Below are 24,234 nucleotides of genomic sequence, written 5' to 3'. Positions count from 1 at the left end.
CCAACCATGTACACTCCTTTACACCCCTCTGCCACCCATGTACACCCCTCTGCCACCCATGTACACCCCTCTGCCACCCATGTACACTCCTCTGCCACCCATGTACACTCCTCTGCACCCTCTGTCACCCATGTACACTCCTCTGCCACCCATGTACACTGCTCTACACCCCTCTGTCACCCATGGACACTCCTTTACACCCCTCTGTCACCCATGGACACTCCTCTACACCCCTCTGTCACCCATGGACACTCCTCTACACCCCTCTGTCACCCATGTACACTCCTCTACACTCCTCTTCACCCCTCTGTCACCCATGTACACTCCTCTACACCCCTCTGTCACCCATGTACACTCCTCTACACCCCTCTGCCACCCATGTACACCCCTCTGCCACCCATGTACACCCCTCTGCCACCCATGTACACTCCTCTGCCACCCATGTACACTCCTCTGCACCCTCTGTCACCCATGTACACTCCTCTGCCACCCATGTACACTGCTCTACACCCCTCTGTCACCCATGGACACTCCTTTACACCCCTCTGTCACCCATGGACACTCCTCTACACCCCTCTGTCACCCATGGACACTCCTCTACACCCCTCTGTCACCCATGTACACTCCTCTACACTCCTCTTCACCCCTCTGTCACCCATGTACACTCCTCTACACCCCTCTGTCACCCATGTACACTCCTCTACACCCCTCTGCCACCCATGTACACTCCTCTACACCCCTCTGCCTCCACTGTAAACCCCTCTATCACCCCCTACACCCCTCTGTTACCCCTGTATACTCCTCTACACACCTGTCTCCCATGTACACTCCTCTGTTACCCCTTTACAGCTATACACCCCTGTATACCTCTGCACTTGTAAAAGGGGAATCTGGAGGCTAATGCTGGTAAAGTGCAGAGCCTAATAGAATTGTTTTTCAGGTTTAACGGTGAAGAGTTTTGGCTGGAAGAAATGGTCTGGACCAGACGAATGATGCTGATCAGATAAGACATCACATGTGAGTTGCTGTATAAAGCACTTTAAACTACATACCCACTGATAAATAGATATTGGAATTTGTGTGCATTGCGGCTTTTCGGGGTGCCCTGCGAAAAATGTTTTTTTGGAGGGGTGCCCTGAGACGAAAAAGGTTGTGAAACACTGGCCTACAGAATAAATATTTTTACCGTAAAGTGTACTGCGTAGAAACGGAAATCCCTAAAAATTACAAAATTACGTATTTTTTTTTGTTTTGTTTTGTATTTTGTCCCACAAATATTTTTTTTTTTTTTTTTTGCTGTAGATTTTGTAATGAAATGATTGATGTCATTACAAAGTAAAACTGGTAGCGCATAAAAAAAAATTGGTCTGAAAATTGATTTTTAGACAGGGAGGGGTACTCCGCCCCTAGACATCTTATACCCTATCCAACAGATAGGGGATAAGATGTCTGATCTCGGGGGTCCTGCCGGAGGGTACTCCCGTGATCTCTCCTTCAGCACCCCTGTCATCTGGTACATGGGTGCAGCGGGGAGATCACGGGGGCCCCATGAGCAGGACCCCTACGATTAGACATCATATCCCCTATCCTTTGGATAGGGGATAAGATGTTTGGGGGCGGAGGCAAAACCCTGCCCCCTTTTTAAGGAAGCCAAGCCATTTAATAAAGAAGCCACACATTCTTTCCATACAAGGTGCCTAAAACACAGAAATGACAAATTTTTCAGCATGGAAGCCTTGCTAGATACTCCTGCCCCCAATGTGTTTTATATGTGTTTTATATTGTGATGTATTTACCTGCAAAAAGTGTGAGGCCACACAGACTGCGTATTTATTTTGAATCAATCATTTTACAGTGTCAAAATCAAATAGTGCAATGTACTATTGTACTACTAATAGTAAATAGTAAAACTATTATAGTAATAGTAAAACAGTTTTGTGATAAAATGGCATGCTGTAACAACTTCCTCTTAGCCATAATTGGGGCACAAAATTGTACCCTTATCACTATCCTGTGAAACCAGCCTTGTTGCAAAGCACATTGTCCCAGCATTCTAAATTCCAGCTATTCCTCTGACACAAACTTAAAAACTATTAGAAAGAATACATTTGAATCTGGCAGAGAGCAGAAAAGAACTAATGAAACCTCTTAGGGATGTGAGGTCATAGTGCCAGGGGCCTGGGGGCAGATGAACCCAAGAGGATTCCTACCCATGTAGGACGGGTCCCAGGCTCAGCAGGTTAATGTGACGATCGCCTTGTGACAGTGTGTCAATACAAAGCAATTTAGGAGCACGTGAAAAATCGACCTAAGGTAACAGGCAATTTCTTTGCTTCAATGCTTCAATGAGAGTAACCTAGGTCCGCCGCCAGCCATAGATGTGCTTTGTGGTTTGACTTTTCACAAAGGGGGAATGGGTGTACAGAAATGCACCAGCCTCAACAGGATCGGGGAAGAAAAGAGGAGCATAGATAGATATTCTATTTATTCTTTTAAATTAGAATACAGATAACATTATTCAATTTTTTTGTTTCTATATTGATAATTAAAACAGATATACAGTATATACAACCTTACATCCATATGGTAGTAATATCCCACTGCGAGCTCTACCATACAATTTCAGATGTGTGTGTTCACATTTCTTTTTGACCTTCGTTTGTCCCTTTGGGGCAAGCTGCTGATCGCACCGTTTCCTGAAGGCATCACAGCCATTTATCACCATAGGAAGTGATAGAAAGTAATTAGCTTGTAAATAATATGTAAATAATAAGTGCATATAAACATACATAAAAGCATATAAATATATAAAGCTACCTCTGAACAGTGATAGAAACTTGTGGGCTGCCCATTTAAATAACACACCATTGCCTTCATAATAGAGCAATGAGTCTGGTTTTGTGCCCCTTATTAAGAAACTGTCAACTCCATATCTACATAGCACCAAGCGGCATGCAGCCTGTTTTTGTATTAGTTCTTTGCCAGTTTTGCAGATCTCATGTCACATATCCACATTATGACCTCCTACAACACCACTGCACCACTGTGGATCTGTTGACCTGAACTTATATCACTATAGGAATCTACACTGATCAGAGTTTAAATGAAATGGGGATTGTCTTGACTATGTATTAAAACCATCAGAAACCGTCCTAATACATGATTATTTCTGTATTTTCTCCCTTCTATAGACCACCGGGTGCAATGTCCAGTTGTGGCAACTCATCGTGTGATCATCAATAACTGACATGGATTCAAGTAAGGGGTAAGTAACCTATAAAATGTTTTAAGATATTTTTAATGTATTTATTTATTTTTTGCTTCACAATGTGGTTGGGAACACCTAAAAAGTTAATTGTACTGTTATGATATACTCCTGTGTCATTGATAATACCCATGTGTCATTGATAATACTGGTGTCCTGTTATGTGGCAGAGGGGCATATTGATCCTGGTGTGACTGCTACCTCAGCACTGCCTATAGCGTTCCCCTCAATATAGTATTCTGTTTTTCTGGACATCGGTAGTTGTCCAAGCTCAGAGAATCCAGCGGACACTCAGACACATCTAAAACTTTTCTGCGGGTTATTTTTGCTTGCCTTCCCCTTTTACGTTTTTAGCCTACTATGTACAGATTCAGACATTTTCAATCAGTTTACTACTGTCTATTTCATATGACGTATTTGGTTATTACATTCCAGCAAATAGCATGATTTTTAACTACACAACTGAAGTACATTTTCATATTTAAAGCGTAAATATTGTTCCAGGAAAAAGACATTCTTGATGCTTGCTTAATGGGCAGCAAGCATATATGAGCTTAGCTGTCTTCTCTGAGCTAGATGCCCCCCTGCTGCTACATTTGTGAACACTTACTGACAGTTTACAGGTCCCGTATTTTCTGGACAGACATTCTGCACATTTTCTGTAAACATGGCCTAAGACTATGTTCAGACTACAGAATTGTTTTAGCATAATCCGGGTTAGAAATTCCAGTGCAGCAGAGTCCATTGATGTCAATGGGATTCTTCTGCACACTACAGAATTTCTGTGGCGGAGCTTCTGCCACTGAAAATCCTTCTGCCCAAAAAAGGATCTTGCTCATTCTTATGGCAGAATACTGTGCAGAATACATTGCGATTTATGGGTATATTCAGCAATGTCCATGCGGTCCTAGTACCGACTGATTCAGTCGGCATGCCCGAAATCTCCGGCTTTTGAGTGGACTATGGTTTGGTGACATTAGAGAGAGACAGTTTTTTCTTCTGGACAAGTGAGTTTTCATACTTTTTATCATGAATCATTGCCTGTAAGTCTCAATGTACAGCTGGATTTTCTCAACGAGAATCAGTACAGCTAAAAGATGTATCAAAGACACCTTATCTAGCCAACCAGTACAATTGTGTACTCATGAAAGGGCAAAAATCCTGAAAGGGCTGTCTACAGATGGATGCATAGCCCTTTTCCAGAGCACTTTGGTTTGGATAACATATCCAGTCATGCTTCAAGGATCTTTTATGGGTTGGACATATAGGGTATCTATAGGTGCCACTAGAGAGAAAATGTTCTCTTTTCCTTCTGAAAGACAGCTAGTTTGAATGGTTTAAAGGAAATCTGTCAGCTGCAATTCACTTTCTATATTGCTGGCACTGTTAGATAGCTGGAGACACATGGTACCTTTCATATATCTAGCTGTGCTTCCATAACATATAAAAATGCTTTTATTCTCTGGTGCCAGGAGTCAAAGAGGTGTTCTCAAGACTTAAAAGTGCTGAGGGCTGGAACACCACCTTACTCTGCCTGCCTGATTGACAGTTAGCTGGAAGCTGAGCCCTGTTTATAATTTGTGCGCACAGCACAGGAACGAGATTTGGAAATACAGCTCAGCTTCCAGCTGACTGTCAATCAATGATGAGGGAAAGCAAGGAGGTGTTGCAGGTCTCAGCACTTCAGTGGCTAGAAAACGCCTCTTTCACTCTTTGCACCACAATGGCAACAAGGACACAGATATGAAAGGTACCATGGGTCTCCTTGCACTAACAGCTATCTAACAGTGTCAGAAATTTGGAACATTGCAGCTTACAGATTTCTATTAAAGTTATTCAGCCTAAAGCTATGCTCACACACTGTATTTTGAGGCTCAAAAATCTTTTTTTCTGCCTTTTTTTTCTTTTTTGTTGCTTATAATGTAAATATATACATTATATATATATATATATATATATATATACACACACACACACATACATATGTAATTTATGCTTGATGGTGTGAAATTAAAGCTCACCTGTCATGAGGTTTGGGGCATATAACGTAACCACAGTGTGTGTATGGTGTGTAAAATATGTCTCCAGCCTTACTTTTAGCCCTCTTTTTACGGCTATTATTAGATCAAAAAACCCTTTTATATGCTGCCACTGACAGTTGGATAGGTGTGGCCAGGGGTTTGCTATGCCTCGTGGCCCCCACGCCTATCCCATGTACACCAGTGCTGGGACCGCTATTTGATTGACACACAGGTCCCAGCGCATGCGCGCCTTATCTTTCATATGTGAGTGCTGACCGATGCATTTTTGGAGATAAATAACATTACTGGTTATGTATACTAGATTTATAGGGACAGAACGTTGATCCAGGGATTTATTCTGGCTGCCATATTTGGAATCAGGAAGGAATTTTTACCTCTAGTATGAGGGTTTTTTGCCTTCCTCTGGATCAACTCAGCAGGGACTCATTAGGGTTATAGGTTGAACTTGATGGGCTCTGGTCTTTTTTTTTCAACCTTATGAACCATGTTACTATGTTACTGAGGCAGGATAGATGATAAAATCAGTGTGAACCTTGGAAGCATATCGGCTTGCTGGGACTTGTAGTTGATTGTGCTGTGTATGACTGACTTACTGTATGGCAACCAATGCTTGACTTTAGTGACTGTATGACTGACTTGACTGACTTTACTTGAATCCCCGGGACTTACGTGCTTACCGCTAGGCTTGACATTCACCTGGGTACTGGGGTTATTCCTTAGCAGATGCATGGTTGCAGGATTAGACTTGAGGCCTCCTCAGAACACCTCACAGACTCAATTCAGATTTTCTCCAAACTGCACCTCATCTAAACTGAACTCTAAACTCCTACCACACTATATAAGGGGCAGAATTGGAGCATTCTCATTGGGCAGATAAGTAACATGGTTCACCTCTTACACATTCCCCTAACAGGGTTTTTAAGGTTTAACTGGCTTAAAGCAACAGATACATAGAAAATGCCAACACATTAACCATGGCATAGCTGTAGTAGATATAGAGTCCTGAGTATATGTGGGCACAAGACGGACACTGAAGGCAACAAAGGCAACATCTGCCACACAGAGTGGGCGAGATGCTATATTCTGTTCTGGGTTACCAAAACTCCACAAGCTGTTTAAGGGGCCTTAGCTTCTTCATTGTTTACTAGTGCTTGTCCTTACATTGTGTACTGTTTGTATTGGTGGTGCAAAGGACTAGCAGAATATGGCGATGCAAGTACTAACAGAAATAAACATTGAAACATAAGCACCACAAGCCATTCAAACATGTGGTTTGAACCCCCCCCCCCCCAATCCTAATTTTGATATACTGGGGACAGGCCATCAGTTTGATAAGGCTGGATGACAACTCTATGGTTGGACATCACTTCAAGGTAAGTGGAAACTTGTAGTTTGTGATACTTGACTTTGTGTTTTGTTGGTATGCATAGTTTAATACAATGGAGGAATGCATCCCACATATGGGAAGTTTATAGAACAGTTTTTTTCTTTTACCTCACCCTCTGGGTCATTCTGTGTTTGCCCTCCGCCAGCTCTGACCTCCAGTTACGCAACTGTAATCACCTCCTTGTAAGCTTCCCACCTTTCTAACAGACCCATCTCTTTTATCTCGAAGTCACAATAAGTGATGATTTCCCTTCATTATAAGCACTCTGCTCGAGCAAGGTGACTCAATAAATGTCACTCTCAGCGTTGTCAGTGCCTGAATATTCTGCATAATAACAAGTATGAAACCAGGGGAAATGTGGCTTCTCCCCATAGAGTAAACACTCAACATAATATTATTACCTCTTTCCAATTGTCCCGTGCTCACACAGTCACTTAGTGACATGAATTAGTAATATGGACATCAGTCGGCTGTCAAAACACCATATTACGAACAAGACTCATGTAGTCATCACCAGCACACCGGTTCCTTGCACAGTCACACTATGAGATAGTACGGTGATATCAATCATACGGACGCCTAGAGAAATGTGATGGGGGTCATTTATATTTTAAAAAATGTTATTTGTCTGGTAAATTTCTTAGACATATCCATAAAGTGTCTTAGAATGTATAATAGGTATCTTATACGAGACCTATTTTTTTTATCGCTTCAGCACATCTAAAATCAAGTTAATAGTCTTCCAATATGTTATATGTATGTAGCACATATGCAGACCAGTGCCTCTGTGGCAACAGACTACCAACAAACATCTTGTAGTCTGACCCTGTAGTCATTTGTTACTCTACTATGTCTTCTTACTAACCCACAGACGGTAGATGAGGAGGTAAAATGAAGAAAGTAAAGGCATAAGCATTCAGAGGGCCCGCGATCAGCCGACAAACAAGCATTTTCGTGATGGAATCTTTTGTGAAGCCATTTAAATCATTGTTATTGGGTATATGTCGCCCTCTGTAAATGGGGTCATAATTTGTGTGGCCCGTTCTGTAGTTTATTGACCCTTGTGAAGGATTATTAATCGAGTGCAGATGAAGGATATCAGCCTTTGTCATAATCCAGCCCTCGGCCTTCGTAAAAGGGCCTTAAAAACATAAATGCAAGATCAGACCTCTTTATGTACGTTACATTGAAATCCATGGGAGGAGTGGGGGGGGGGGGGGGTGAACCCACACGAACCCTGACTGGAAACCAGGAGCTGGCTAGTAAATTCTAGCCTGGGGTGCAAGCACACAGCACTGGCCCTTCATTCTTGATGCTTGCTTAATGGGCAGCAAGCATATATGAGCTTAGCTGTCTTCTCTGAGCTAGATGCCCCCCTGCTGCTACATTTGTGAACACTTACTGACAGTTTACAGGTCCCGTATTTTCTGGACAGACATTCTGCACATTTTCTGTAAACATGGCCTAAGACTATGTTCAGACTACAGAATTGTTTTAGCATAATCCGGGTTAGAAATTCCAGTGCAGCAGAGTCCATTGATGTCAATGGGATTCTTCTGCACACTACAGAATTTCAGTGGCGGAGCTTCTGCCACTGAAAATCCTTCTGCCCAAAAAATGATCTTGCTCATTCTTATGGCAGAATACTGTGCAGAATACATTGCGATTTATGGGTATATTCAGCAATGTCCATGCGGTCCTAGCACCGACTGATTCAGTCGGCATGCCCAAAATCTCTGGCCCTTCTGTTTAACTCTGCCTTTCCCACAATAATTTTCAGTACCCAATCCTGATGCCAATAGGGCAAGTGTTCTACTGTGACTTTTAGCCCCCTGGAAAGAGGCCCTGAAAATTGACCACACTTGTAAAAATGCCAATCTTGCTTGCTATGGAACTTTTTCCCCCATAGTCAGGCTGTGATGTTAGGGCTCGTTCACATTAACTTCTGTACCTGTTAATTCATGCCTGTTTTCAAATCTGTTCAAGCTTTTTGCAAATGGCTGTAAATAGATCCCATTCATGTCAATGGGATTTTTTTACAGTCGTTTTTCACCCGTTTGCACTCATTTGGTTCCTATTCGGTTATTTTTAGCGGAGAAAAGACGTTGCATGCAGTATTTTTTTCTCTGTCAAAAATAACGGATTAGAAATGGATATATGAAATTTAACATTGAAGTCTATGGCAAATGGATGAGCCTATAATGTCATCCCTTTTGGATCCATTTTTTTCAATCTGTTTTTGATCCATTATTACTTCTGATTATGCTCAGAAGAGATGTGAGCAACCAATAAAGGATACAAACGGATTAAAAACTGATGCAACAGGATGCCACTTAATGGCGTTAATTTGCATCCGTTTGTTAATATGGTCCGTTTAGCAGCAAGAACGGGAGAGGGCGGCTATGTGAACCTAACCTTAATGAAAAGTGGCAAGCCTCTGGCAGTCTCTCAGACATTTCCCTGTGCTCTCATGTAAATTAAAGCATTTCTCTGCTTATAAGACAAATGCATTATTTAAATTTACATAAAATGTTGCATAGATTACTGTGTTAATGGCCGCGTTCACACATTGCATCAGTGGTAGCCCTGTATTTTTGCCATGATTTAATGAAATTGCAGTCACAATGATGCACAATTTTACCATGAATTGCACAATCTCTCTAAAAACATTGGTGTTATTGTGCAGGCTTTGGGTCGTCCCCTCATTTGTTGGTTGACGCTTTTTTGTCCTAAGGAAGCTGGGGGTGTGGGCCTGCCTGACTGCTGCATGTATTATATGGCAGCTATGCATGCTCGCTTACTGGATTTGTTGCACAGCTTTGATTCTAAACTCTGGGTGCATATTGCGCACAATGTTTCACCTCTGGCTTTGGCTGGGCTTCCCTGGACTTGACCCCCACCCCGTCCTTCTTGTCTTTACTTTCCTTTACCACACGGCAGATGCTCTCTGCCCTTAAGTGCTCACAAACAAGTGGATCTATGGTGGATCCTATAGGCCCCCTGCTGCCCATTACTGATCATCCAGGCTTCCCTCCAGGTGCTGCCTCTAGTTCTTTCTTGGGTAGGGGTTAAGCTGAATCCGCTGCGTTTTACTCATGTGCTCTCTTCTACGAGTGTGCTCCCCCTTTCTGATATCTGCCCTGACACGACTTCTCTGCCTCGCAGGCCGTTTGAATATGTACAACTGAAGCATTTCTACTCCTCTGTCTTACGCTCAACCCGTCTGCATCGGGACCTAACCCCTTTTGAACGCTCCTGTCTTACTCCCCCTTTATAGAGAAAACCTATGGTATGCGGAGGTAAACTACTTCTAACCCGCTATTCTTCTTCTCTACCCTCGTTCTGCTCTGCCTGGGAGACTGAGCTGGATAAGCAGTTCACTCCGGCACAGTGGCAGAAGTGTTTTCTTCTTTCTCATAAATCAGTTATCGCCAATAGAACACAAGAAACCAACTATAAGATCCTCTCCCGCTGGTACTGCGCCCACTGGTATCCATCTGTGTCTGAGGCATGCTAGCGATGTGGCCTTGCGACCAGCACCATGTCTCATATTTGGTGGGATTGTTCTTACTTGCATTCTTTCTGGGATGTGGTAGGCAAAACTTCCCGCAAGGTTACTGGCATCACTGTGCCGAACTCTCCTGAGGCGGCTTTACTGTTCATGTTTGACATTTCCTCCTCCTCCTACAGGAAGTCTCTATTGCTTTATCTTCTGAAGACTGCGAAATCCGTCATTTCCCACAAATGAAGATCGGCTGATCTTCCTACCATCGGTGAAGGGTTAGCGGAATGTAATTATTTTCAGCGTATGTAGGAACTGATTGCTTTTGTCCCCTGCAGACAATGAATGCTATATATACTAAGATCTGGTTTGACTGGCTATCCTTTCAAGCTACCCCTGAGTATCAGACTTTGCTAATCTCTGGGAGCCCAGTGGTCTCCTGATTTCCATCCCTTCCTTCTCCCCTGGTGTGTTTCTGTTTCATGTCTGTCCTGTCTTGCTGCTCTGTGTTTTTGTTCTGTGTCTCTATTGTGTTTTTTTGTTTGTTTGTTTGTTTGTTTTTTTGTTTTGTTTTCCTTTGACTTTCCTTATGGGAGGTCCTTTGGTTCTTCCTCTTACGTTCTGCAGCCTAAGTAAAGTGGGGTCATTTTGCTTATGCCTGTTATCACTGTGATGGTTATCATTTTAGTAATGCCCTCTAACCCTATGTTGCGGTGCTTTGTTGTTTTATTGCACGTGTTCATGTCCTCTTTTATTGTTGACCTCATTTGTTTATTTTTTGACTCATTGGCTTCATGACTCATGCTCTTTTGTTTGTTGTTGTTTTTTATTCAAAATCATTAAAACTTTTAATGAGAAAAACATTCAGGTCATTTATGACAAAACTGAGGTACCATCGATCAGTTGATCGTATCATTTAGGTTATTATCAGCTGCACATCGCTCTAATCAGGGAAAATGTAAAAGAGATCAGCACTCGATATCTATATATCTAGAACCCAAGCAACAGATACAAAAATTACTTTTTGTATCTGTTGCTTGTTACCAGAAAGTAGTGTGGGAGCTGAAAATGTAAAGGTCACATGCATGTCTGCCAGTAAAATGCAAACACAGTCTATTATCAAGGGTGGCCAATAAAGAAAATTTGGACACATCCAACGATGTGTAAACGGGATTTGCTGCTGATGCGGGTTGCATTGCAGTTGTGGCTGGCCATATGCAGTACTTCTAAAAAAGCTGCAGTTAAGCTGCATTTTGTTTAATTCTTGCAATTTTAGCAATTACACCCTAATTTAACACACCAGAAAATCCGCAGATGACATCCGTAGTGTATGTGCTACGTGTGAACATACCCTTAGGCTATGCTCACACAAAGGAATGTCCGCACGGAGAATCTCCATGAAGACATTCCAGACACTGCGGGGCGCCCCGGCATAATATGCCGCACAGGAATGCACCATCTTATAGATTGCTATGCATTCTTGTCGGACTCCACACAAAGAATAAACGTGTTCATTCTTTGTGCAGACACGGAAAATGGAATTTCCGTGCCGGAAAAATCTGGCACTGAAATATCGCCGTATGCACAGCGCAGCAGAATCCTGTTGAATTCAATGGGACTCCATGCCGGATTCCAATGCGGATCTGGAACGGAAATTCTGCCGTGTGAACTTGGCCTTAGACTCCAAATCCATTCATACATATTTAAATCAATTCACATACATTTTCATATTCATAAATGCTATTAGCGGACGTATATTGTTATTATTAGGTGTGAGATGTTTGTTACAGTGGATGTAAAAATGAAAAAGCAGAGCAGCTATAAAAATCCACATAAAACCGTTTCCTGTGATGAACCTGGCCTTTTTTTTATTTCTTTTTACAGGCCAATTATTTTCATTGTGCTAGATAAGAAGTGAGGAGAAGTTCATATAATCGACATGCTGCTGATGTGTGATTAGTTATCTAATTATGCAGCGCGTTTTCCATCATTAACTAAGAATTAATGTATTCTGTGCGCCGGCACCAGACATATTAACAAAAATGATATTTAAATAACATCCTGACTTCCAACCGTATGACTGAAAGGGAGACAATGACCGATCCGCACGTGGCTCTGGTCACACTGTCTAATGCCTAATGAAAAAAATAATTATTTATTCACAAAGTATCTTTACGACTGCAGTAGCCATGTTGGTGCCGAGCTTAATCTGCACATTAAGGGGCTGAATTTGTCCTAGTGTTGGATATTTCTGTATGATTTTGGTTCCCCTATTCCATTCCACTCATATACTGTTCTGTGACAGACAGTTTTCCATGAAAAACCAAGCATTACAGTATGTTTTTGTGATTTTGAGGTAAATACATTTTAACCTCGGTATAGCAGATAGGAATAAATGCAGCAGGAATTTTTGAGATTTTTTTTCTCTTACTGATAGTTTATGTTGTCAGTGCAGATACAGATGAAGATAACTTTATGCTGAAAGCCAGGGATAAAATGGAAGGTACTTTTTTGTAAATTTTTATTTTTTTTGCTTTATTTCAACAGCATATAAACGACAAACCTTCCAGCTATTGGCATCAATTCCACAACCTCTCTAGGGAGTTTAAATGCTTAAATGAGATTGAACTTGAGGCAGTAGTTCTCACAAACCCTTTGCTATAAGGAGAGAGAATAATGCCTAACAACCTGTAATCTCTGCATGTCTCTTCTGACTGGAAGGCGCAATGGATCGAGTGACCAAGTGGGCAGTTCATGTTAACCGAATGGATGAAGCCTGGCCTACGGGGAAGAATATGCCATCCAGTATGTGGCAGAATTTCCTGTGGTAGCCTCACATTTCTGGTTTTCTGCTGTAAATTTTAAAAGTTTGGGCCACATTTTTAATTGTGGTCCTGGACTCTGAATAGCCAATTGTCATCCGCCATCTCCAATGTGTTCCTGAGGAATATGCTTGAAATAAATTATGTCACTAATTCTGGTGTATTTGAAATGTGTGTGCAAAAAAATATGCAACGCAATTCACAGTGTGAATTGTGGCATGTATTCCCATTGAAAACAACATGCATGCATTACAATTGTTTTATTGGCATGTATAGTAACGCTTGAAACGTGCTGGTATACACACCAAAATACATACCAGAAAGCTACAGTAAGTCTAAGCATAGCCTAAGTGAATTATTTTCATAAAATTAAAAAATTCTCCATCTTCTATTGTTTTCTCTTTATGAGAAAGCTAGGTGGTAAGCAGCATTTGGGGACAGATCATTGGGAGGGCAAAAAGGGGATGGCACTTCGGCCTCTAACAATGGCAGGTATGGCCATTCTTTTATTAAGCTATCCATTTCTATATCTATAAAGGGTATTTCAGTTGTTTTTTTTATGACTATACTACAGGGAATGTAAATTTTAGTGTAGTTCATAACATAGTGTCTTTACCTGTGTTTCATGGTGGTCTTGCAATTCTTCTGTGATTTGTGGCCAAATATTTATACATAAAAATACAAAATTACTGTTGTCTCCGGTGTCCCCAGGTCAAAGTTTGGCCTGAGACATTACATCGCCAGTCAGGTGTTCAGAGGGAGTCTGTCTTTGCTTCAATGGGTGGAGCGACCGCTGGGTTGGAGGAAGATCATTCTGCAGTGAATTCTATTGCATTGAAGGGAGCACAGGTGTGTTTCAATGGTTGGGGTGGCTGATGTGTAGGAAAAGAAAAATTACCTCACATTTACAAGCAAGGAATTATGTGACATGTAGTTTGAGGGAGGGAACTCTAACAGGAAATAGCCAGTTCACAAAAAGAAAGCCACAGTGTTATGCTTATAGCCATTTAGCTCCGCCTCCAAGACAAGCACAGATCCTTCCTAAGCATGTTCATTACTGTCTGGCAGGTACGTACTAAAATCACCCTATGGTGGATAACCCCTGTAATGTTTAATAGGGTTATCTAGCAGAAAAACAGAACTAATTCTTCCAAAAAACAGCACCACACCTCCATTCCCTTATGCAAAATTGAACTGCAAAACCACACCCAACCTGAAGACACATGTGGTGCAGTGTTTTGAAGAAATCAGCTCTTTTCTAATAATGGATGACCCCTTTAGGGTATGTTCACATTTCTCCAGCGGAAATTCCACTTGCAGATTTGCTGCAGACCCATAGAAGTCTATCGGTAGCAACAAAATCTGCTTAAGGAAAACCCACAGTGGATTATGTATGTATGAATGTACTTTTAAAGGGAATGTGTCAGCAGCAAATAATCTATTGTTTAAATTATTTTTATGTTAACTTTTCAAAGTGCAGCTGTCAGTTAAAAAAAAATATTGACATGTCCTAGGCACATGTGTAAAGTTTTTATCAGTCGGGATCTGAGTGTTCAGATTATGAAAAGACGTCGAGAGAGAAGCGCACTGCCATAGGCTTCTCTCCAACACTCTGTACAGGACGGCCCCATGTCTGCTCTGGTTACGTGTCAGCCAAGAAAGAATGCTAAATGCACGTGTCACCTGGTTCTTTCTCGTGATCAATCTGGATCTCAACACTTCGATCCCATCCAATCAAAAGTTTAAAAAATTTCGTTTTTTTCCTGTTTCTATTTAAGATTTTCTTCTCTAATATGTATGACATGTCTAGCATTGCCTTGAAAGGTGACACCAGTAGATAGAGAAGACAATAGATGAAGCTCACAGCTCAGCCTCCCTCTCCCTGTGGAAAGATCTTTTGCATAGGTTATTCCACAAAGGCTGCCCAGTAACCTTCTTTATTCATGTCAATTGGACAGCTCCAGTCATTTGTTTGGCATGCTGTAAGGTATATCTCTTAAAGCTGTTAGAAAACAGCTTCCGTAACATGACTATCCTTTAATAATGTGGCAAAAAATTAAATGCAAAAAAATAAAAATACAATCAGAAAATAGAAACATATTAGGAGTTTCAGTATCTGGCTTTAATCAGTTAAAAAAGGGGATCCATTTAATTTAATGTAGAAGATTTGCAATCTTAAACTCTGGGAAAATAGAGTCACAAGCAATATGGCCATCAGTACAGCCCCTAACTAGTATGGGAAAGTTCACAGTGCAGTTTTAACATGGGAAACATGTATAAATATTTTACATGTTAAAACCACACTGCCAATGACCATATTGAAAAACCGCAAATTGTTGCAGTTTTTCAAATGTGTTTATTTCCTGCTCTTTCTGCCCTGAACAATATAAACACAGAGAACACTGGGGGGTATTTATCAAAGGATTTATGTGGTTTTTTTTTTCACGAAACTTTGGCGCAGTGTCTTTTTGCTCCAAAGTTTGGCGCATCTTCTCCACTGTCATTTTTACAACTTTCTCAAAATCACACGGTCCTGTGTGTGATTTCAACTTTAGTCAGTAATTCATAATTTGCGCCATTCGATCTTTGCCGCATTCTTGGCGCAAATCCCGTTTATTTGGCGCAAATCCCCGCCAAGAAATTTTGCACATGGACAACACACTTAGCAATGTCAGAAAATGTAAAGGCGTCAAAATACATTTAAAAATGTTTTTGTGAAAGCAGTGACGCCTCCAGGGCTGCTCAATACTATCCTGCGACAAAGTTGTCTCTGAGGGACCTTCACCCTCCGTTGAGCCAGCATTGGACATGGCCACACAGGTTCAGGAAAGGTAAGCGCTAAAGCAGTGGTCTCCAACCTGCGGACCTCCAGATGTTGCAAAACTACAACTCCCAGCATGCCCGGACAGCCAACGGCTGTCCGGGCATGCTGGGAATTGTAGTTTTGCAACATCTGGAGGTCCGCAGGTTGAAGACCACTGCACTAAAGTAACAAAACAAAACAAAAAAAAAAAACAACCCAAGTTGAAAATAAAATCCATTTCACATGGTGGCTATAAACCCCACAAAATAAAATAACTCCTGTCGCTTGCTGATATACTGCAGGAGGGACCCCGAAATGGCTGCTCTACAGGGTAAAATACGCCTCCTCTGTGGCGGTAAGTTCTGTGTAGAAGGCGCTGTGAACAGCTGATTTCAACATTTGAGCCAAAATTACTAACAACTTGCACCAAATGATAAATTTGGTGCATGTCCACGAAAACCAAAGTGAAAAAAAAAGGGTAAAAAGAATCTGTCACCAGGCAAAATGGATAAATACCCCCCACTGTGTGAACCCAGCAAATCACCTTCATTTATCAATGTGTCTCTGGCTATGTTCACACACTGTATTTTGATCAATATTTTTACCCAAAACCCAGACTGGGATCAAAACACCGAAAAAATGCAAATAGTTTCTGGTTTTGGCTAAAAATACTGACCAAAATACTAAATGTGAACGTACCCTGGGAGATGTAGCAGTGATGTGAACTCCAGCCGTGATCATCGTAATTCATCTCTGGCTTTGACCAAAGGTAGCAGATGGATCTGGTAATGGCTGTACATTCCCGTTATTGTCTGTGGGGTGAAAACATTGATCTCAATTTTATTTTTGTGGTAGATTGTAATGGAGCAGAGATTGAGGAAAGTTGAAAGAGACAAATCCTCATTTTGTATAAAATTGTCTCAGTGACCTGAAGGGAATTACTGTCTCACATACGTACATACAGTACACACTCCTATATAGTGTAACAATGCTCAATTACAGTGGTCTTTTGTAATAGTATTCATTGATCTAGGTGGTAGAGCTTGCTGTGTGTTTAGGGGGGAAACACATGTGACGCTGCTGCCTTGTCCAACTTAATTGATGGAGACTAAACTGACTAAATGGAGAAAAGTATCGGGCCCCCAACTCTTAAAGGGGTACTCTTGTGGAAAACCTTAATTTTTTTTTATAATTTGATGCCAGAAAGTTAAACAGATCCGTAAATTACTTCTATTTAAAAATCTTAAATGGGTTATCCAGGAAAAAAACGTTATATATATATTTATATATATATATAATATATATATATATATATATATATATATATATATATATATATATATATATATATATATATATATATATAATATATATCAACTGGCTCCAGAAAGTTAAACAGATTTGTAAATTACTTCTATTAAAAAATCTTAATCCTTTCAGTACTTATGAGCTTCTGAAGTTAAGGTTGTTCTTTTCTGTCTGTCCTCTCTGATGACACTTGTCTCGGGAAATACCCAGTTTAGAAGCAAATCCCCATAGCAAACCTCTTCTAAACTGGGCATTTCCCTAGACAGGTGTCATCAGAGAGCACTTAGACAGAAAAGATCAACCTTAACTTCAGAAGCTCATAAGTACTGAAAAGATTAAGATTTTTTTATAGAAGTAATTTACAAATCTATAGCAAAAATATTTACCCAAAACCTCAAGGAAAGTGTATAAAAAATTATAATGAATGGAATAGACCGTGCTTCAATTAGCAGTAATATTTATTATAATATCACATCAATTATATAGAAAAGATTAAGATGATCCCCTCACAGGGCCCTATGGGGGGATCGAACAATAAAATAAAATACACTAAAATAATTCCTGATGCCTCTAATGTGCGTTCATATAGCAGATAAAATATATCTTAACAATACATGATTCCTTGTAAGGGTGTGAGTATAATAAATCACAAAAAACTGTACTTTCAAAGAGGATGAATGGTAATTAGTATGAATGGCAGTTATTATGGAACAGTGTTGCAATATTATCCTTCTGGTATAAAAATATATCAGGATTGCGGTAATTCACCAAAAGCAGAGATGTTAAAAGTTCAGATGTTAAAAGTTCCAGCAGAGTTAGATGTGGTAAAAAGTCTGTGGACTAGAATGCCGGTATTAGTCTGCGCTGGCAGGCGCTGACTAGGGATATTGCCGGTGGCAGCTGGTCCGGACAGCACCGGACCCGTTATGTTAAACTGCCCGTCTGTATGCACAGGATTGTAAAAGCGCTTTAGGGGTAGAAATGATGCGCTCACCGGTATCTGATGTTTAGGCAGTACATGTTAAGGGGCAAGGGCTGTTTGCCGGTTCTCTGATGTACTCCAGTAGTCGGCCTCGTGGAGTTTGGCGTGTGACGTCACTGGGAGCTCTGCTGGAACAACGGCCTCACCGGAGTGGAGATGGAAATGGAATAGGAGCCGTAGATGTTGACCGCAAAGATCCTCTGCAAGGTGTATTAGATAAAACTGCAACTGCCAGGTATAAAGTCGCACATAAGGATGGCATCTACTTTCTAGACGCGTTTCAGGGTACTAAAATGTCGACCCTTTCTTCAGTAGGAATGTGAAGAAAGGGTCGACATTTCTGTACCCTGAAACGCATCTAGGAAGTAGATGCCATCCTTATGTGCGACTTTATACCTGGCAGTTGCAGTTTTATCTAATACACCTTGCAAGAGGATATTTGCGGTCAACATCTACGGCTCCTATTCCATTTCCATCTCCACTCCGGTGAGGCCGTTGTTCCAGCAGAGCTCCCAGTGACGTCACATGCCAAACTCCACGAGGCCAACTACTGGAATACATCAGAGAACCGGCAAACAGCCCTTGCCCCTGATCGGACCTTAACATGGACTGCCTAAACATCAGATACCGGTGAGCGCATCATTTCTACCCCTAAAGCGCTTTTACAATCCTGTGCATACAGACGGGCAGCTTAACATAACGGGTCCGGTGCTGTCCGGACCAGCTGCCACCGGCAATATCCCTAGTCAGCGCCTGCCAGCGCAGACTAATACCGGCATTCTAGTCCACAGACTTTTTACCACATCTAACTCTGCTGGAACTTTTAACATCTGAACTTTTAACATCTCTGCTTTTGGTGAATTACCGCAATCCTGATATATTTTTATACCAGAAGGATAATATTGCAACACTGTTCCATAATAACTGCCATTCATACTAATTACCATTCATCCTCTTTGAAAGTACAGTTTTTTGTGATTTATTATACTTACACCCTTACAAGGAATCATATATTGTTAAGATATATTTTATCTGCTATATGAACGCACATTAGAGGCATCAGGAATTATTTTAGTGTATTTTATTTTATTGTTCGATCCCCCCATAGGGCCCTGTGAGGGGATCATCTTAATCTTTTCTATATAATTGATGTGATATTATAATAAATATTACTGCTAATTGAAGCACGGTCTATTCCATTCATTATAATTTTTTATACACTTTCCTTGAGGTTTTGGGTAAATATTTTTGCTATAGAAATTTCTCCTTGCACCTAGGGTATAGGCGCCTACCCAATCTAACCTCGGATTAGTGTATTAATTGTGAGCTGCACTTATTCTTTTTCTTTAATATTAATTTACAAATCTGTTTAACTTTCTGGAGCCAGTTGATATATAAAAAAGTTTTTTTCCTGGAATACCCCTTTAATCCTTCCAGTACTTACCAGCTGCTGTCTGCTCCAGAGGAAGTTCTTTTCTTTTTGAAGTTCTTTTCTGTCTGACCACAGTGCTCTCTGCTGACACCTCTGTCCATGTCAGGAACTGTCCAGAGCAGGAGCAAATCCCCATAGCAAACCTAACCTGCTCTGGACAATTCCTGACATGGACAGGTGTCAGCAGAGAGCACTGTGGTCAGACAGAAAAGAAATTCAAAAGAGAAACACTTCTCTGGAGCATACAGCTGATAAATACTGTAAGGATTGAGATTTTTAAATAGAAGTGATTTACAAATCTGTTTAACTTTCTGGAACCAGTTAATAAAGAAAAAATGTTTTTCACATTTAAGCATTGAATTCATTGCTGCAAGTGTAGAAAATCATCCATCTACCAATGCAGCCTGCCTTTACAAATATTTGTCAAGGAATGTATTGTTCTCACTGGATTTCAGCAAGCATGGTACTGTAATAAGATGCCACCATTGCAACAAGTCAGTTGGTGACATTTCTTTCCTCCTAGATCTTACATGATCAGCTGTGAGGGATATTACTTATATGGTAAATAGATCCTGTGTGCGGCTGGTGTCTAACTTATACACTAAAAGGTTCCACAGACACGCCCCCTCCATTCAGCTCTATGGCAGAGGCAGGAATGCATGAACACTGCATCACCACCTCTCCCATAGAGATACATCAAGGGGGCGTGTTGGCCGCAGCGTCATGCTGCGGTCGACAAGCCTCCTGCAAGGGGAGAACCGCAGCTCCATACAGGAGATCGTGGGGGGTCTCAGCATTTGGACCCCTGCGATCAGACACTGGTGATAGGGGATAAGTTGTCTAAGGCTGCAGTACTCCTGAAAACATTATTTTTGGAATAATTTTTGGAAAACATTTTTTTTTTTATCAACTTATGCCAGAAAGTTAAACAGATTTGTAAATTTTGAAAACATTGTAAATGACTTCTATAAAAAAAAACTTGTTACCCTTCCAGTAGTTTTTAGCAGCTGTATGCTACAGAGCAAATTCTTTTCTTTTTGAATTTATTTTTTTGTCTTTTCCACAGTGCTCTCTGCTGATACCTCTGTCCATGTCAGGAACTGTCCAGAATAGGATCAAATCCCCATAGCTAACCTATGGTGCACTGGACAGTCCCAGACACGGATAGAGGTGTCAGCAGAGAGCACTGTGGACAAGACAAAAAAGAAATTCAAATAGAAAATAATTTTCTCTGTAGCATACAGCTGCTAATAAGTACCGAAAGGATTGAGATTTTTAAATAGAAGTAATTTACAAATCTGTTTAACTTTCTGGCACCAGTTCATTAAAAAAAAAAAAAAAAAGTTTTCCACTTGAGTACCCCTTTAAAGTAAAAATTTTTTAACTGGTATTAAATGGCACAGGACAACCAACAGTTCACTGGCATAGAAAATGGTACTTTTACATTATAAATGTGTTCATACACTTGGGGGGGAATTTATCATGTTGGTGTAGGTAAGTATTTTTTGTCTACCTTTATTTTTTGTGGTGCTAATGTGTACATGCACCAAATGCATTAAAGCGCAACTATCATGAAATCTTGGTGCGTATACCAATGGTTTTTACCTGATATTTCCAGGCTTTCATGATGTCAAAAAATGCTTTTAATCAAAGCCGCTGATGGTCGGATAGGCGTGGCACGAGATATGTGATGCCACGCCCACCCCCACGCCTACCCCGTATGTCAGCGCAGTGACTGCTGTGTGATTGACACACAGGTCCCAGCGCATGCGCCCTTCAGCTAATCTAATGTGCATGCCGCTGTGTGTCATCCAGCAAGCGCTCGCTCCCGCCGCCATCTTCCTCCTCAGTGCGCCTGTGCGGAACAGCACGCAATCAGGTTAGTTCTCGAAACTAGGTGCAGAGAGGAAGCTCGCTCTCTGCAGCTAGCACTGCGCAGGCACACTGAGGAGGAAGACGGCGGCAGTAGCGAGCGCTCACTGGGGGAGCAAGCGCTTGCTGGATGACACACAGCGGCGCGCACGTTAGATTAGCTGAAGGGCGCATGCACAGACATATGGGGTAGGCATGGGGGTGGGCATGGCGGCGGGGCATCGCGTACCTCACGCTACGCCTATCCGACCCTCAGTGGCTTTGATTAAATGCATTTTTTGACATCATGAAAGCCTGCAAATATCAGGTAAAAACATTGCTATACACACCTGCACACAGTACAAAGGCTGTGTGCAGGTTATTGCACCAAGATTTCATGACAGTTGCACTTTAAATGGGCAGGTACAGAATTCCTATAATTTCACTGCAGTACATCATTTCCTATGATTTTATTCATTGCGCAAAATTTAGCGACATTTAATACTGTTGACATATTTTGCAAAAAAAAAATGTGTGGCTTTTTACCACCAAAAAAACAGTGTCAAACCAATGGTAAATTCCCCCTTGTAAACTTATGCTGCAAATGATATTTGCAAAGCAAAGGGACATCAGCAAGCTTTAGAATATAGCCACATGGTTGTGCAATTTTCATTTATGAAAAAACTAAACTAATGATTTCATAAATAATCTAGTACTAAAATAATAAATTTTTGTTGATACTCTAAAAAATGTATTAGAAAATATATACCATATTTAAATATAAATAATAAAATATATAGTTTTTCTCTAATTTATTTTTTAATTCTGCATTCTTTGTTCTGCCTTCAATTATTTTGCTTTGGCCAAAAAAATGAAAACCATCTGCTTTTTAATCCTATGCGGCTTATTAAAAAAGAATTAGATAACCCGGTGAGCGGCAGAGGGACAGGGGAAAAACAGAAAAATGCTCTCTACAAGAAATGATTTCCATTTATTCTTGGAGTCCCAGAAGGCGCAAGGAGCAGAGATACAGACGAGAGGTAATTACTGGAGGTTTGGAGAAGACAATTTCTCTCATTCCTCGGCAGATGATAGAGAGAAGCGGCGTTTTGTCACCACATTGTGGCCCCTGAAATATTTAGATCTTGCTGATTTATCACCATCTCTTCTATATAAACTACCTGTCCCAGTTACTTTCTGCAAAGTCCTTTCTTTCACAAGAAGGTTTATCCTCGAGAGACACAAAAGAAATGGGAATTACTCTACAGGGTCCTGGAATGTAATGATGTTCTGCAGAGATGTGTAATTCACATAAGAGAAAACATAGGAGATGGTACTACTATAGGGGCTCCTTCATTTTATTATAGGAGGAAGTAACTGTATTTTCCTGTACATATGGGACAGTATTATAATAGTTGTTTTCTTTGGCATAGGGTGCCGTGTTATAGTAATTATATTCTTGAACATAGGGGGCAGTATTATAGTAGATACATTCATTTATATAATATAACTATATATGTGGTTATAGTTTTGTACAAACAAGCCAATGGAGATTTCTAACCTTAAAGGGATACTCCCCTGGAAATTATTATTTTTTTTTTTTTAAATCAACTAGTGCCAGAAAGTTAAACAGATTTGTAAATTACTTCTATTGAAAAATCTTAACCCCCCCCCCCAGTACTTATCAGCTGCTGTATACTACAGAGGAAGTTCTTTTCTTTTTGAATGTCCTTTCTGTCTGACTACAGTGCTCTCTGCTGACACCTCTGTCCATTTTAGGAACTGTCCAGGATAGGTTTGCTATGGGGATTTGCTCCTACTCTGGACAGTTTCTAAAATGGACAGAGGTGTCAGCAGAGAGCACTGTGGTCACACAGAAAAGAACTTCAAAGAGAAAAGAACTTCCTCTGGAGCATACAGCAGCTGATAAGTACTGGAAGGATTAAGATATTTTTATAGAAGTAATTTACAAATCTGTTTAACTTTCTGGCACCAGTTGATTTAAAAAAAAAAAAATGTTTTCCAGTGGAGTACCCTTTTAAATGGCCAAAGGTCTAGACAGTGGAATGGGGCCATTCACATGTGTATTCCTCCATTGGAAGAACAGACATGAGGCATAGAGATGAGCGAATCGAATTCGCTTCGAATTTCATGAAAAATTTGATTCGGACCGAATCCGAACTTTGACTCGATTCGAAATAACAAATTTCTTCATTGGCGACATCCCTGCGATCATCCTGCATAATGTATAGATGTGAGCAGCTTTTTCCTGCGCTCACATCTCTGCAATAGATAGGACGATCGCAGTGGGTGTCAGGAGTGACACTTGCTGTGATCCGTCCTCAACTGCAGGTACTACTGCTTCCGACATGGAGCACACTCTGCTCCATGCTGGGAGCTGTAGTACCTACATTAATAGACAGATCGCAACGCGTGTCACTTGTGACACCCAATGCGATCGTCCTGTATAATGTATAGATGCGGGCGGCCGGGCGCTCTTCTCTGGTCCAACTGAAGTATGAGTATATGCCTTATATATACCTAAATTCATATTTCCCGCAGAGAGCTGAGACTGGCTGGAAACATCTGGCCAATCAAAGCTATCTGTGGGAAATATGAATAAGTGATGTGAATTCTATTCACATCACTGGCCAGTTGGAGTATAGTGCAGAGATGCGAGCGCAATAGAAAGCTGCTCTATCTCTGCAATAGAAAGGACAATTGCATCGGGTGTCAGGAGTGACACCTTGGGCGATCTGTCTATTGGTACAGGTACTACAGCTCCCATCATGGAACAGTGTGTTCCATGCTGGGAGTAGTAATACTACCTAGAAAATATG

The 24,234-nt window shown here is 41.0% G+C and overlaps 1 long non-coding RNA gene across 1 annotated transcript in view; it reads left to right on the top strand.

Moving 5' to 3' along the window:
• Positions 1–2,200: 2,200 nt before the first annotated feature.
• LOC130276053 (uncharacterized) overlaps positions 2,201–24,234 on the top strand; it is a 111,280-nt gene continuing 89,246 nt past the window's right edge. The window contains exons 1-2 of the long non-coding RNA XR_008845001.1: positions 2,201–2,313; positions 3,192–3,265. This is a non-coding gene — a long non-coding RNA (uncharacterized LOC130276053). The remainder of the gene's footprint in view (positions 2,314–3,191; positions 3,266–24,234) is intronic.

Source organism: Hyla sarda, chromosome 6 (genome assembly GCF_029499605.1).
Source record: "Hyla sarda isolate aHylSar1 chromosome 6, aHylSar1.hap1, whole genome shotgun sequence".
NCBI classification, from domain to species: domain Eukaryota; kingdom Metazoa; phylum Chordata; class Amphibia; order Anura; family Hylidae; genus Hyla; species Hyla sarda.
Note: the sequence above shows the minus strand (reverse complement) of the source record. Positions and strands in the feature narration are given on the sequence as shown.